Below are 16,121 nucleotides of genomic sequence, written 5' to 3'. Positions count from 1 at the left end.
GCCTCCTCACACCCTGTGCCGAAGCAAGGCGCGCTGCCCTCTGCGCTGCAGCCCCAGCGAGGGCTCTCTGACCGCTCTCTCGGAGGCTGGAGGGACAGGCTCCCCGGGCCGGGCAGGCCTTTGCCCTGGCATCGCCCTGAGCTGCGGTGCCGGCGGTACCAGGCACGGGGCAGCACACACCCCACTCACATCACTCCCTCGGCACTTCGGCACCTGCCTGGGCCCTTCTCCCCAGCCTCCCTGCGGCTTCCTGTCCACCGTGCTCCTCTTCCTTGCGATAAAATGCTGTTTCTTGCACCTTTCCACCCTGTCTCATCTACCTTGACTTCTGGCCATCCTCTGTTTCCCCTTTTTTCCCTTTCCAGGGGCTTATCCCTCTAGCAACTGCTGCTGTAACTCCCCCTTACTGCCATCTATCTTAAGCCAGGCAGGTGCCCTGCTGCCCCTCTCCTTGCAGAGCTAGCCATGTTTTCCTGTCCCTGCTCCTGTGCCCCCCAGGAGCGTGTCCCTCCCACCTCACCTCCCCATCCCCAGCCTCCTGCCAAGGTCATCCAGAGGCTGTAAAAATGTTAGTGCTGGCACCGACTCGGGGCAAGGAACGTGTTACGTGGGATACCAGAGACTGGGACGCAGCAGCTCAGGCTCATTAAGGTGACCGTGGGACTACGTTCAATGTGTTTTCACTTGAGGATTAATATTTAAGGATGCAGAAAGCTTCTATACATGTAATACGATCCTCTTCAAAAGTTTCACTTCATAACAAAACAGGTACTTAAACAGCAGATGATTAAGTAACCTGCTATTTACAGCCTGAGCAAAAGTCATGTTATTTATCACATCAAGAGGAATGGTGGGGTTTTTTTACTTTATAGAAAAAAAACCCTCACACAATGCAATACTTCTGCAGTCTTTGTGCAATAGATTGGTACCATGTTTCTGAGGACAAAATGTATCTCAGCAGCCCTGAGATCCCACACAGGCAACCCCATTTATATCACCAGAGACGTGTAAATAGGGGGCAGCTCTTGGCCCATCAGCATCTGATGGGACTGAGATGGATGCTGCAATCTTTGTGTCATTTTCCATTCTGAAGGGGATTTCTGCACGAATATAAGAAGCTGCAAACCTGCACTATCAGATCAGAGAGGCGTTGCAGTGCAATCTGTGGCAAGTAAACCTCAATCCGATCAAAGCAAACTCTTCTCTGTACAGCAAAAGCCCGTGTGGCCACTGCCAGGGGCCTGAGTGCTGCTCTTAATGTTTTCAGTTAAAATACTTCACAGGGCAGTCACATTTCCATGAGGGAAGAAGAGAAGGACAAGCCTTCCCCTTTTCAGGGCAGCCAGGTGAACAAGACTAGGAAGAAACTTCACAGCTTTTCACAAACTGCAGATTTTTCCTGCTGCAATCGAGGAGGACCATCCCTAGCAGAACTAGCCCAAGGAAACAGAGGTATTTAGATGTCCAAGGATGCAGTTAATTTGATAGCATAGAGGATTTCCAGAAGGACTCTCAGGACTTCAGTTCCTAATTACTTTTGAAAATCCTTCTGGGAGTTTGATTATGTCTTGGCATTTAAATACTTTAAAAATAAAAAATGAAGTGAAATCTCCTTGGTCCCCAGCCAAACCCCTTGCTTTTCCTGGCCTTTATTTAAGTGATGAGCCAGGCAGCGCAGTGGTTAGGGGCACATTTGCATTCGGGTATTGTTTCTGCTGCTCCAAAAGTGGAGATGATATTAGAATGGATGCAGCTTTGCCTCCATTCTCTTTATTTCTAGTGCAGTGTCTGTCTTCACTGGTTACCAGCTGAAGCTTGGCCTGGTCTCACAATCGAGGGATTTCTCTGTCACTGGGCTGTCTACAACTACCTGAAGGGGGGTTGTAGCCAGGAGGGAGTTGGTCTCTTCCCAGGCAACCAGCACCAGAACAAGAGGATACAGTCTCAAGCTGCACCAGGGGAAGTTTAGGCTCGAGGTGAGGAGAAAGTTCTTCACAGAGAGAGTTGTTAGCCATTGGAATGTGCTGCCCAGGGAGGTGGTGGAGTCACCGTCCCTGGAGGGGTTCAAGAGGGGATTGGATGTGGCACTTTGTGCCATGGTTTAGTCATGAGCTCTGTGGTGACAGGTTGGACTCGATGATCTTTGAGGTCTCTTCCAACCTTGGTGATACTGTGATACTGATACAAGCATTCAAAATACCTTAACACTTCAGGGTGAATTTTCATGCTCAAAGAAACCTATCAGAAGTGAAGGGGGATCGGTGTGCATCTCCTGCCTTTCCCATCTCAAACAGGCACTGGGGAGCTCGATCTCATTAGTTTTGCTTGAGAGGGGGTTGACCTTTTGTGATTGCCAGGCAGTTTGTGCCACAAACCTTTAGAAACAGAGATTCTGAAGCCCTAACAGCAAATCTGCTATTTCTGTGTATCGAAGAGATGCTCCTGTGACAAAGGCTTTACAACTTGAATAGGAGGTGACAATTTTTTGTTGTTCTTTAATACCAGACTAATTTCACATGGGGCACAAGATTATTCATGGGATGATGTCCGTTTTTCCACAGTCACAACAAGTGCTACATCAACAATAAGTAATCCCTTGTAAGTGAGAGACACCCTGCAGTATAAATGAGGAACGTGGATAGAACAGAATCAGTTTACATAACAGAAATATTTTGCATTTAATCTAAGCTAGGGCCAGAATTTGGGTAGAGCAGAAATCTTTTACATTTTGTCTAAATGCAAGCTCTGATAGAGCACAAATCCATTCCCCACTGTAGAAACAAGCAACAGATGAAGCAAACAGAAGGACTAGAGGATCGATGGCTTTGTAACAGGGTCAAATCTGTCTTGCTCTGGGCACGCCATGGTTTTGGTGGGGTTCCCTTGCTGGTGGTGGTGTAGTCTCCTCTCCTGACTAGTACAGGCAAGAAAGATCTCATGTGGCTCATCACAACATCTTGTTCTGTATCAAATGCAGGGATTTAACAAAAAATAGAATATATTTCTAATGTGGGGGGTGTGAGGTATTTTTGGCTCACTGTCAGTAGGCAAACAGAGGGCAGTAATTACAAGAGCATAAATTCATGGGGGTTGGGTGCAGCAAAACAGAGCATCAAGTACTTCTGTGCATGTTTGTGTTTGTAAATGCTTCTGCTGGGCCATGTTTCTGGTGTTTGGAGGAAAGAAACAGCAAGCAAGAGAAGCTCTGTCTTCAGCTAGGCTGCTACAGAGCCATTTATCTTCTGGAGGACACTGTCTTGTTCAGTCTACTGCACTTAACCCTGTGGCTCTGTGTGTGTGCAGTAGCTCTGTGGCTCATGCTGGTGTATTATTTCTTTTTTAAATGAACCACTTTACATTTCAATAATAGCTTGACCTTTGTTCTTCCCCTCTCTGTATTTTTCCCCCCACTGGTTTATTCTCCTGTTGGAGAAATGTCAGTCCATGGACTCCACCAGTCCCTCCCTTCCCAAAGCCCAGTGCTGGTGAGAGGCCTTGAGCACAAGCCCTATGAGGAGATGCTGAGGGAGCTGGGATTGTTTAGCCTGGAGAAGAGGAGGCTCAGGGGTGACCTCATTGCTCTCTACAACTACCTTAAAGGTGGTTGTAGCCAGGAAGGGGTTGGTCTCTTCTCCCAGGCAACCAGCACCAGAACAAGGGGACACAGTCTCAAGCCGCGCCAGGGGAAGTTTAGGCTCGAGGTGAGGAGAAAGTTCTTCACCGAGAGTCATTCATCATTGGAAGGGCTGCCCAGGGAGGTGGTGGAGTCACCATCCCTGGAGGGGTTCAAGGGGGGATTGAACATGGCACTTGGTGCCATGGTTTAGTCATGAGGTCTGTGGTGACAGGTTGGACTCGATGATCTTTGAGGTCTCTTCCAACCTTAGTGATACTGTGATATGTGAGGAGCACTCAGAACTCTACCTGTTAAACAGTTCAACCACATCCAGGAAAGGCAGACTTCTCCCAAACCTGATTGCCTTTGCAGTGCAAGGGTCTGTGGATATTGACATGGCATGGAATATATGGGTGTTTATAGGAAAATCTTGGGACAACCATTAAGCTCTTTGGTTTATCAGCTCTTCCTTACAGGAGCTTATGTTCCTGAGCTATCTCCTTGCTGGCTGTTCCAAGCACAATGCACCCAGATCCTGGGACAGCAGCGTTCCTGTCCTCTGCAGGACACATCCAGAGTGCCTTTCTGTGTGGTCATGTCCAACTCTATCTAGGCCTGCTTGTGGTTGGTACACTGGTCATCTAACTAGTTCCTGATGCTTTTCGTGGCAAGTACTCCGGTGTTTCCCCCTGCACGTGAGGACATGCTGCTCTGTTTCCTTTCTGTACAGATTGATTTCCTGATGCCTAGAGAAACTCAAAAAGTGCTTTGGCTTCCTGCATGATTGCAATTCCTATAATGATAATAAAGTATTAAATGTAGACTGCAGAATTGACATCTCAGTGAAATAAAGGGGAGGACACTGCAAACTCACCCCTCCTGAGAGCACTTTTCCAGGCTATTTACTGAGCCAGAAAGGCAACTCATCATCTCTTTATAGGCTTTGAATTCATAAGTTTTCTTCCCAGGCATAAAATCAATTTGCTGTTTGGGATTAATAAATGCTGCATGTGTGCATGTCTGTACATGTGCAGGGAAGGGTTACTGTGTGTAGAGCTGAGCAGGATGCAGAGGGCAGGTCCTCTGTGGGACTTGACTTCTCTGTGATTGGTTCCTAACAAGGCACTAAAGCAAACAAGGTAAAATACTGGAAAAGTGTTAACAGGGAAGGGAAAAATACTTTTCCTTTTTCTGAAATTCTCTACCCTACAGTATGGAAGCAAATCATAAAAGCTAAAATGTTTACAGTTTATAGACAGCTCCCACAGTGAGCAGGGGGCATCTTCAACTAGATCAGGTTACTCAAAGCCCTGTCCATCTGGCCTTTGAACACTTCTGATCATGGGACATCCACAGACAACCTGTTTGTTCTCCAGACAACCTGTTTGTAACCACCTGCATCATTAAAAAATGTCTTCCATATAGCCAGTCTAAGTCCTTCCTCTTCAGCTTAAAACAAACTCTTTAACCTGACTTTTCAGCCCAACATACCTGTAGAAGACCTTCTTACTCTTCTTTGCATCCCTTGCCCCATTCATCTCCAGCTGAGCCTTAGCTTTGCTCATTCCATCCCTATACATCCAGGCAGCATCTTCTATTCTCCCCAGGATACATGTCACAGGTCCCATTGCCTGTGCATTGACTTCTTAAACTTCAGTTTGACCTAGAGCTCCTTACTCTGCTGTGCTGGTCCCCTGCCTTCCTTTCCTGCTTCCACATGGAAATCAGCAGGTCTTGTGCTCTAAGATGAATCTCCTTAAAGAGCTGCCAGCTCTGTTCAGCTCTGTTATCCCTGAGGGCTGTTCCTTAGTGATCCTCTTCACTAATGCAAAGTTTGTTCTCCTAGAACTCAGGGTCCTGACTCTGCTCTTCATTATCCCATATCCCTCAAGACTGTGAATTCCACCAGGGCATGATCACTGCAGCCTAGGCTGCCACCAGCCTTGTCATCTCTAATTAGTTCATCTGGGTTGGTAAGCAACAGGTCTAGTAATGCTTCTCTTCTGGTCAGATTGTCTGTCACCTGGATTACGAAATCATTCTCCACACGCTCCAAGAGTCTTCTGGATCCCTTACAGCTTGCTGTGCTGCTTTTCCAGGAGGTGTCAGTGTGATTGGAGTGTCCCAGCAGGATCAGAGCACGCAAGCACAATCAACAGGCTCCCCTCGCTCAGGTGGCCTGCAGCAAACACCAACCACAACGTTTCTTTTGTTGGCTTGGCCCCTCATTATTTACTCATAAACTCTCAACCTGTTCATCACTGCTTTTCAAAGACAGTTCTGTGCAGTCAATCCATTTTATTTTTGTTTAGATGGAGAGCAGCTCCCCTGCTCCTCTGTCCTTACCTGTCCCTTCTGAACAGTTGGCTGCAGAGCTCCAGTTGTGTGATTGATGCCACCACATTTCAGTGATAACAACTAGATTGTAGCTGTACAGTGGCTTCAAACTCCTCCCATTTGATACCCAGCAGTTCTGATGCAGTTCCAATTGCTGTTCTTCACGTGGCTGCCCCAATTCCCAAGTTAGAAACCTACCAAGAAGAGCTCTCATTTATCCAAGTGATCAATTCACTAGTCATTTAATGATATATTTCTCTACAACCAGGAGGTGTAAATAGCTGTAGTGTTACAACATGCATGAAGAGAGGTGAAGGCTTGTCCTGTGAAACATCATTAATGATTTGTAGGGAAAGAGCATGACACAATGAAATAGTTAGATTACAAAAGAGAACTTAGGCAGAGGAAATGCTTTGTCTATTTTCATGAAAGCAATCTAGCTGAGCACCTGGCAGAAGAATTGTACTCATGATGAGTGATAGCTTTTAAAGAGGAGAGTATCCCAGCCCTCCCCAAAGCTAAATGATGGTGACTGGTTGATGAGACCAACTTTAAGTGGCATTTCAGGTTTGGGTGGGCTTGATCCCATCATGAATGCATGGCAACACACAGGATGAGGGCCAGCCAGAAGGTAGGAGGGCAGCAAGGAGCTAGCCTGGAAAAGGTGACTGGTGGTCAGTAGAGCTGTAGTAACCTGGTGTTGTTTGTCTGAAGTTTTCGGACGTTACCAGTGGCTTGCCGTGGATGATCTCAGTACCTGTGTCCCACAGAGCATTTTCAGAAGTTCTGCTCTGTTCTATGATACTCTCCAGTGGCCCACCCTATATTGCAGCATCCAAAGTCACTGACCACCTCAAAGTCTTGTCTGCGGGCAATCTGACTTACTTCAAAATCAGCCTGAGTCACTAACGAGTTCAGATAAAGTTTTTTAGCACTGTGTTTATTTAAAGCCAGTCACTGTTACATTTCCCAGAGGACAGCACTGCCAGCACTGTCAGCAAGCAATACATTGATTTTAAATCAGCAAGACTGCCATTGATCTTAGCAGCTATTTATTGCACATCTTCCCAGCAGCCACTTTCTAATGGAATTTTAGCAATTCAGTAGGGTCACTTGAAGGTCTCGAGGAAGCGAGGGAAAATGTTGTCTCTTGCAGGAAATACCTCCCTAAGACAATGCCTTCACTCACAAGCATCAGACAGTGGTGCACTCCTTCAGTCTTGGTGAATCCTAATGATGAATTTTCAAGACATACATAAATCTTACTTTACTCAGCATGTCCTGGCAGTATGTACACAGCTTCACCTCCATCTTATTAAATCCCTGAGCTGCTGCTTGCTGGAGGCTGGGGATATACGAAGCAAACATATCCAACCTCTTGGCTTCTTCTGGAGCTCTGCAGTAGTTAGCTGCTGTCAGCCTTAGGACCAACCCTTGGCTTGGTGCAGTACAACCAGCACCAGAACAAGAGGACACAGTCTCAAGCTGCACCAGAGGAGGTTTAAGCTGGATGTTAGGAAGAAGTTCTTCACAGAAGGAGAGATTGGCCACTGGAATGTGCTGCCCAGGGAGGTGGTGGAGTCACCGTCACTGGAGGTGTTTAGGAAGAGCCTGGATGAGGCACTTGGTGCCATGGTTTAGTTGATAGTGTTGGGTGATAGGTTGGACTCAATGATCTCAAAGGTCTTTTCCAACCTGGATAATTCTATTCTATTCTATTCTATCTACCCTTACATTAGAAACAGTGTTATAGGAACTGCTCTAAATTTGCCTCTCTGCTTTCATTCCTTCAGAACATGCCTTTTCTCAGTTGAGTTAAAACCTTGCACCAGAAGAGGACATTTGTTTGTTGGGTTGGTTATGCCATTTCCAATGGTTTACCAGGAAGCAACATGACAAAAACTACATTTGTTACCAGCCTTACTGTTTTCTTGCTTGTGGCCTCAGCCCCGAAAGCATCACATGGACATGTGGGCAAAAAATAGGAGCAGGAAGGGAACCAGGATTGTAAAATAGCTAAGAAAAACGTTGGTTTATCATAAAACTGAGAGAGACAGAGCTTGGTTTGGGGCTGAAGGAGGTGGCTGGTGGCTTGCCTTAGGAGCCAGAAGAGCTTTGGCCAGCTCCATGGTGCAGCTCCTCTCTGTTTGGAAATCACTGCATGCACAGCAGTACCTGCTGGGGCCCTTATGTCCTGTGCCCCCGGGCAGGCATCCTTGTCCCCGGCTGGCTGGCTGGGTCTGCTGAAAAGCACTATTCACCCTGAATGTCACCACAGGCAACAGAGACCCTCATTGATGTCCACGGCCTCATGTAGTCCTGAGGAAAGGCATAAGTGCCAGCCCTACTGAAAGAGTTCCTGAGATCAGGACAAAGAGCACAACTGCTCTTTTCTCCACCTCTCCCACAAGCGTAGTTCACATTAGCTAACGGCTACCAGCAGCACAAGCACAGGGCAGGTACCTGTAATTTTAGCTGAGGCTCGACTTGTAAGCGTGCTGGGGTTGTGTTTCTCTGCATACTACAGAGTGCAACACAACCCAGCAGATAAGGAGGGATGAGGGCAGTGTGAATGAGTGGCGGCACCCGTCGCTTGCAAACCTCCGCCACCTGGCACCGAGCCGGACCTGGCGGCCGCTGCGAGCCCCTCTGGCACGCTGCTGCTGCTGTGTTACAGCGAGGACCAGGAGAATGATATGATTGTGTGAGGTTTCTCTGGTCCTTCTGGGATGTCTGGGATATGCAGAAGGGTGGAGGTACCCAGTATGACAGGTAACAGGAGGGAAGGTGGGAGGCAGCGTGTTTGGTAAATAAGAACTAAATGCCTGGGCTTTCAGCTGGGTTTCTCCTCTGCTGACTGGCCAGGTGAGCATGAGCACACTGCCTATTTTACACACCAGTCAGCAGCAGGAGATAATGGTTGAAGGCTATCTGCAAACCTGGCCTTTCTCTTTGTGGCAAAGTAAGCTTGGACACAGCTAAGCCCAACCACAGCATATCTGGAAACACGACATTTCACCTGCGATTAGGCAAAGCTGAAGTGCTCTGGGGTTAGCACAGCCCACAGGCAGCTGAAAGTGTGGCTGGTGGGCAGGGACACGTTTGAAGCAGAGCCCCACTGTGACGGCAGCAGGGGCTGGGGGCAGGCTGCTCTGGAGCTGGCCACACTGCTGAAATGTCTGGCTAATACTCAGCCAGGGCTTTTTGGACCTTCACAATGGTGCCACAGTTCCCTGTCACTATGGAAACTGGTTTCTGAAAAGGCAGCATTTCCAAAAAGTGAATTGAAACTGAAATTTGTACTTTGCCTTCATCCCTGGCTCTGGAGTTCCCCTGGGAACAGAGAAGGCTCCTGGAGGCTGCCTTGCCTCCTCAAAACCTAAACTCAGGTTCCCCTTCCTGAGAGAGCCACAGCTGAATCAGCACCCAATTTTTCCACAGATAATGGACAGAAACGATAAGAGCTGTTAAGTCAGCAGTGAAGACCCCCAAAATAGCTTGAGAGGAACAAAACCCAGTGTGAAAGTAGCACTGTGGTCTGTCCCTCCCGCTGGCATGTGGCCCGCTGGGGACAGCCACAGGGTATGCAATAAAACTGTGTGCAGCTCAGGTTAATCTGTGATGTGAAGCAGCTTCAGCAGATATTTCTTCAGGTGGCTTTGGTCTCTACAGTCTTGTCAAAGCTTAGATATGGGAGAATCAGCTACTATGCAGTTCTTGAAGGAGCAGGATAACAGTACGGGGGGGCTTTCCCCCGTGTGTGTGTGCTCATCATACCTGACTGCCAGGCTGTTCACAGTCAAATTCAAACCCAGAAGAGATGAAGGGAGCCAAAAGAGTTTTTCTTTCCATGTGTGGGCTATAAAAAGGTCCTTTCTGAAAATGGTTTTGTCTTGGAGCCTACAGTTCAGACTCAGCTGTGTTCATAACACTCTGGATAGGTCATGCTTGGCTCCAGTGAGCCAGTCATAAGAAAGAAAGCTAAACCTGGCATTTTAGGCCTCTCACTCACTGCAAAAATGACACAAGGGACCTCCATGTGAATGTTGATCCCAGATGAGACATGGTGGCACAGCCCTCACTTTAATGGTCAGTCTTTATGAATTAGAGAATCACACCTGGCTCTTGACACTATCACTGCCACCTGGGAACAGCAAAGCACTTGCAACCTGTGTTTTCAGCCCCAGAGACATCACTGGAACCTAAAAACCCTTTGCAGAGGCTCAGTGAGGACAGGCACTTCCTTCCCTGCCATCCTTGCTCCTTTCTTTGATCTCATCATTGTGCTCATGGAAGTCTCTGTGGGGCTCTGCTGAATTAAAAAGGGAAAACTGAGGGCTGGAGAAGTCTAGGAGAGGGTCAGTGAGCAGCCTGAGGAGGAGAAGGGAGAGAGGTTTATGAGCAAACTTCAGCACTAAAGGAAATCCTCACTTAACTGCCTGTCTGGGATGAGTTCAGGGTGCCCTAGGTAGAACATACCTCACTTGCCTTACAAGACAACTCATTAGCACATGCCAGGGTTCAGGATGTGAATCAGTGTGATTAGCTTCCGTATGTGATTGGCAGAAGGAAGCAAAAACTCCCCCAGGGAAGATTCAGAAAGCCAAATAATTATAAAGAGCTGGAAAGACAAGACACAGTGTTTCCTTCTCTCCCTGAAATTTCAGAACCCAAACCCCACTCCCTCATCACATCCTGAAACAATACATTCAAGCTTAGGAGAAAGAAATGGAGGAACAGAGAAGTTACAACCCCATGCAGCACAGATCCAGCAAAAGCGTTGGGAGAAAGCAGCTGGGCTTGCTTTTTCGAGCATTAATGCTGCTCTGTTATCATGTGGCCACGCTGATTGCTTTGACCTCTCAAGCCTTTTCACCACTCCTTCCCACTTGCTGTGTCAGGATCTTGCCATGAAGCCCACGGCTCTGTGAAGACCCTGAAAGCAGCCTGGGGAGCTCCGTGAGCGACCCGTGTGGGAAGGTGCCGCTGCAGGAGGCACCTGCTCACCTGGAGAATTTTGGTGGAGACCTTGCTCTGCAGCACAGGGGCAATTCCCAGCCCAAATGTCAGAGGCTACCCTTTCTCCAAGGCCAACACACCGCCTACAGGGCAGGTGGGAACCTGTATGATGTGATTGGGGCTGGGAGAGAAGACAGAGTCGGTGTTGGAAGGGGCTTTCTGAGTCTCAGGTACCCCCAGGAACCCTTGGACCAAAGGGGTGAGCCAGCCCATGTAAGGAGCCTTTGCAGGCACCTTCTGCTCACATTTATTTTTGGTGTGTTTTGCTTTCTTTCCCTCAGGGTTTTCTCTTTTCCTGGGCATGCTGTCAGGCCCTGGGCTCCCTTCCAGCAGTGCAGTTCAGCATTGCTGGTCACGCCGTGGCCCAGCCTGGGAACTTCTGCTCCCAGCGTGGTTGCTCTGGTCTCCTCCAGCCAGAACTGGAGCAGAGCATGGTGGCAGTTTCAACAGGCAAATGCAGACAGACATGGACCCATGCAGCCATCTGGAGAGCAGCTTGGGCTAGCTACCAGCATTGCCCTCTTACCTGGAGTAGCACTTTTTTGTCTGTGAATGTAGTAGGTGCTGCAGCACACAAACCCAGGAGGAGCTCCTTTTTCAGTCACACTGCCCCTGTGCTTCACCTGACTTAAGCTGCTAAACCAGAGGGCATAGCCTTGAATTTGGGCCAGCATTTTATTACCATAAAGATGTGAGATGGCAGCCTCAGAGACAATGAGTTTCCCCTGCCACTCTTAGTGGGTTTTTAACATCTCAGTTATTCTGCCAAGCCATTGGACTTCAAAGTACTTCAGTGTTTGTGGTTCTGAGAGGGGCACAGAAAGGACAAATGCTGCAAATAAAGGGCACAAATCTTCTCAGGGGAAGGGGAGGTGCTGGTGCCAGTCCTTTCCACCTGGAGCACCAAGGCTTTACCACAGCTGCCAAGAGCAGAGAGTGAAAATAAGAGGACATTTTAGGTTAAGCAGCAGTGTGGTAGCACCAGGCTGGCACAACAAGGCTGCTAGGCTGCCTCCTGACCCACCTCATGCTCCCTGGGCATCAGCAAGCTCATGCATGCCCCTGTAAAAGCTCTGTCCCAGGAACATGGGGATCTGAGGCAATTCAGTCTTTAGTTTTCATTCTTGCAAGTATGGAATATTTTAAGCTCATTTGGGACCTTTTTTTTCAGCTCCTCCAGAGGTATAACCTCAGAAGTGTCCAACCCTCAGGCATCTGCCTGGGGGTGAGACACAGAGGAACATTAGAAATTAGATCAGAAACAGGCAGCGCTGATCTTAGCTGCTGTCTTTGGAAAACAACCTGAGGCCCTGAGAAACATAAAGATCTGGTTAGCAGTGGTTCCATTCTTGAGGTGGCTGTCTGGCTGCCTGAGAAGAAGACAGCTTTTTGACAAGCACTTTTTATTTTAGCAAAGAATACAACAGCTGTACCTTGCTCGCTGGGCCGGAGCCAATCTCTCTGATGTCATTTGACCTTTTGCTTGTCCTGTGTGTCACCTTCTGCAAGACTGAGATGGTTAAACTACAATTTGTGATTAGGCTATTGCAGATTTCTAGCTAAAGAGAAATTGTTTCACAGAGGAAGATCCAGATGGTGCCTACAAATCCCTGCTCCTGTTACTAACCAGCTGTAGGAGGCAAGCCATTTGAAAATCCACTTGAGAGCTGGGCAGCCTTTGGGAGCTGAAGTCTAAGACAATTGTTCAGAAAGCACATTAGACTGCACTCCAAAGTCACTCTTATTGATCAAGTAAATAATGTGTCCTTGCAGCTATCATCTTCTGTATTCCTGCTAAGCACAGAGCTAAGCTGCCTTTCTCCTAATCTTTCTTCCATAGGGCAGAAAGAAATGCAAATAGAAGATGATGAAGCTTAGCATACCCTTCAGGAGGAGTCCAAAGTGCTTCTTTGCACTATTATCAGCATTGTCCTATCAGATAAATAGGTTTGGTTTTTTTCCTGTTTGGCACAGAGGAAGCTCTGTTTGTCACCAGAGTTCTTGTAGCCTCTGAGACAGGATCAACAAGTGGCCAAAGAATAATGGGCAATTAATCCAGCAGAAATAACTGCATCTGGACTTAGATCAAGAGGTGAATTACAAATGTTTGAGAAGCTTAAGGAAGAGATTTGAAACTTATCTTCATTGCTAAAATTAGGTTTTAACATTCTTTTACAGCTTTTTCAGTTGTTCTGGATTAAAACAGGAAAGATGGAGAGGGAATCTTTGTCAGGGAATGTGGTGATAGGACAAAAGGCAACAGTTTCAAACTGAAAGAGGGTAGATTTAGGTTGGATACTAGACAGAAATTCTTTACTGTGAGGGTGGTGAGACACCAGAACAGGTTGCCCAAGGAGTTGTGGGTGCCCCATCCCTGGAGGTGTTCAAGGCTGGGTGAGGCCTTGAGCAACCTGATCTAGTGGAAGGTGTTCCTGCTAATGGCAGGGGTGTTGGAACTAGATGGTCTTGAAGGGCCTTCGAACCCAAACCATTCTATGAGTCTATGACTCTAAGGATGGTTAACATTCATTTGGTTTCCTGTGGTGGGAACAGTCAGAAGACAACTGTGTAGTTATGCTGTGAAGTAAACGTGCTGAGATCAGCATGTCTGTCCAGACCTGCTGACTTGACAGTCCACTGTTAGTGCCTGCTTTTCATCTCATGATAACTCATGTGTGTTCATGCTGCTCCTGTGAAAAACTACAGCTCTTTTAGCAGTTAAGGCTAACTTTGCATTTACATGAGAGCATGGCACAGCTTCCAGCAGGGGTGGTGTCGTGTTCTGTTTTGAGTAATTAATGGGAACAAGGATGTACTTCACCTTGAGCAGGAATTTTTGTGGTTTTACTGCACTCCCTCATGCATGGCTGCTCTCTAGCAGGGCAATACGAACTGGGCATCAAAAGTCCCTTCAGCTCAAGCCTCTCCTCTAAGTCTGGATGTGGCAGCACGTCTGATAATGCTGAAAAGTGGAATGCCAAAAGGCTTAGGAAACTTTGAGCCCTGTGAGACACTTACACATGATCTCTGTGAAGAGTCTTCTTATGAGGGAAACACTGGAAAGACTTACTCATTGCTGTCAGTGGGAGAGTCCATGAGTGCTGCTGTGCAAGCTAAGAGCACTGGGGTTGACAGAACAACCCAAGGGTCAGCCCTCCCTTTTGGATTAGTGTTTTGCCTCCTCTAATGTTATCAGCCAAGAGAGTGATTAGAGAATATTGCACTTGTGCAGGTACATGTGCTGTTGCACCTCAGCAGAATGGGAGGCTTAGCTGGGAGTGGGGATGGGGACAGACACTAAACTTGCACTTACATGACCTGAAGTCTCAGTTCTGCCACAAACTGCCTCTTTGTCTCTCTGTGTCTGTCTCTTGCAGGGTGCGTGAGTGAGGCACACGGTACCCTGTGCTGTGGTTGGCATTTCTAAGTGCTGTGCTAATAAATGTGGCACAGGCTTTTCCTCTCCAGTGCTGTGCCTACCAGAGTTTGCATTTCTCCATCAACACCATTAGTCTGATGGAGCTAGCTGAAATAACAGCAGAAACACAGGCTAAAACAGGTGGTCTTCATTTCAAGTCCTTGACCTGTGCCTATTAAAGCATTTACAGGAGGCCTGATCTGCAGCCTGTTCAAGCTAATGAAAGTCTATGCATTCACCTCATGGGCTTCTGATAGATCCCAGTGAGACTAATTACAGAAACAATTTGCAGGAAAGAAACAGTAAAAAGAAAAGGATAGTTCTGGAGGATGCAAAAGAGAGTAGCAGCAACAAAGCTTAACCACTCAGAACTGCTGAAAGGCTTTTTTTAGTTAAGTAATCAAAAGTGTTGGTTAATTATTGTGACTATGATGACAGGAAAATGAGAGTGTGTGTGTGTGTGTTGAAATTATTAGATTAGAATAGGTGACTCTACACTGACTTTTGAATAGCTGTAGATAATTGACTCCATAGCAATAAACTGACCAACCTGTTGATAAGAATAAGACTGTAAGCAAAGATGTGAAGATGGGATAGCCTTGCTAAGATAAACTACTGGTGCTGATTTGGCTGCTCTGGTCTAGGGCAGTGGATTCAGAAGATACAATATTGGGCAGCAGTATCAGCAATAATTTCCTCCTGTGCTCCTGGGTTGCTGCATTTCCTCCTTGCTCCTTCCTGCTCTTGTGCCAGTACAGAGCTTGGTACAGACTTTCCATGAGTCACAAAGGGAAACCAAGCATCCTTCCAAACAAGCATGCAAGAAAACATATTTTGCTGGGTTATTTTTTAACCAGATCTCCCCCACCCTGATCTGGCTTTTGAGCTCTGGCATTGACATCAGCACCAAGATAACCCTAGGTGAGGAGAGGCAGGATTCACAGATTCACAGATTGCATTGGGCTGGAAGGGACCCTCAAGGAACATCTTGTCCAACTCCTGTGCAGTGGGCAGGGACACCTCCAACTAGATCAGGCTGCCAAGGGCCATATCGAGTCTGATCTTGAATGTCTCCATGGACAGAGACTCAACTACATCCTTGGGCAACTGGGACAGGCACGGGGCAGGGGCTGGTGGGGCAGCAAGGAGAGCTTTCACATGATCTAAAGGTTCTTGGGTTTCCATTTGTTTGTTTGCTTATTTCAAATGGTCAATGGTCAAATGGATGGTCCAATGCAGTCAAATGGTGTCTTTATGGTAACCACTTGCTTACAAAATTGTTTAACCTTAGAGGAATGGATGGAGTGTTGATTACTCATTCACTGAAGTTCAGCAGTCTGAATACAAATTCTCCTGTACTCCCATTCCTAGCATGTCACCATTCCCATTAGGAGAGTGCTTAAGATTTAAAGAATCTCCCATTCAGCTACATGTATGAGAAAATGCATTCACTGGGGACAATAATGCAATTGTGCCTCTCCTCTGAGATGGCAAAGGAGGGTGGTTGGGGCCCTTTGGAGAAACAGTGAAGGAAAAGCAAAGGCAGTCAGACAGACTGGGTGTGAGAAAACCTAAAATCAAATAGCAGACCTGTGGAAAAGCATTCACAGACAGCAAAGAACAAAGCTAAGAGCAACCTGCTGAGAGGAGAAACCACCTTGCTCCACCAGCTAGAGAGTTCTTTGGATTTGGGTTGACTGTCAGACTGGCCAAGAAGGCTGCTCATGAGCA

This window comes from Dryobates pubescens, chromosome 22 (genome assembly GCF_014839835.1).
Source record: "Dryobates pubescens isolate bDryPub1 chromosome 22, bDryPub1.pri, whole genome shotgun sequence".
Classification (NCBI taxonomy): domain Eukaryota; kingdom Metazoa; phylum Chordata; class Aves; order Piciformes; family Picidae; genus Dryobates; species Dryobates pubescens.
This window is presented reverse-complemented; position numbering follows the sequence as displayed.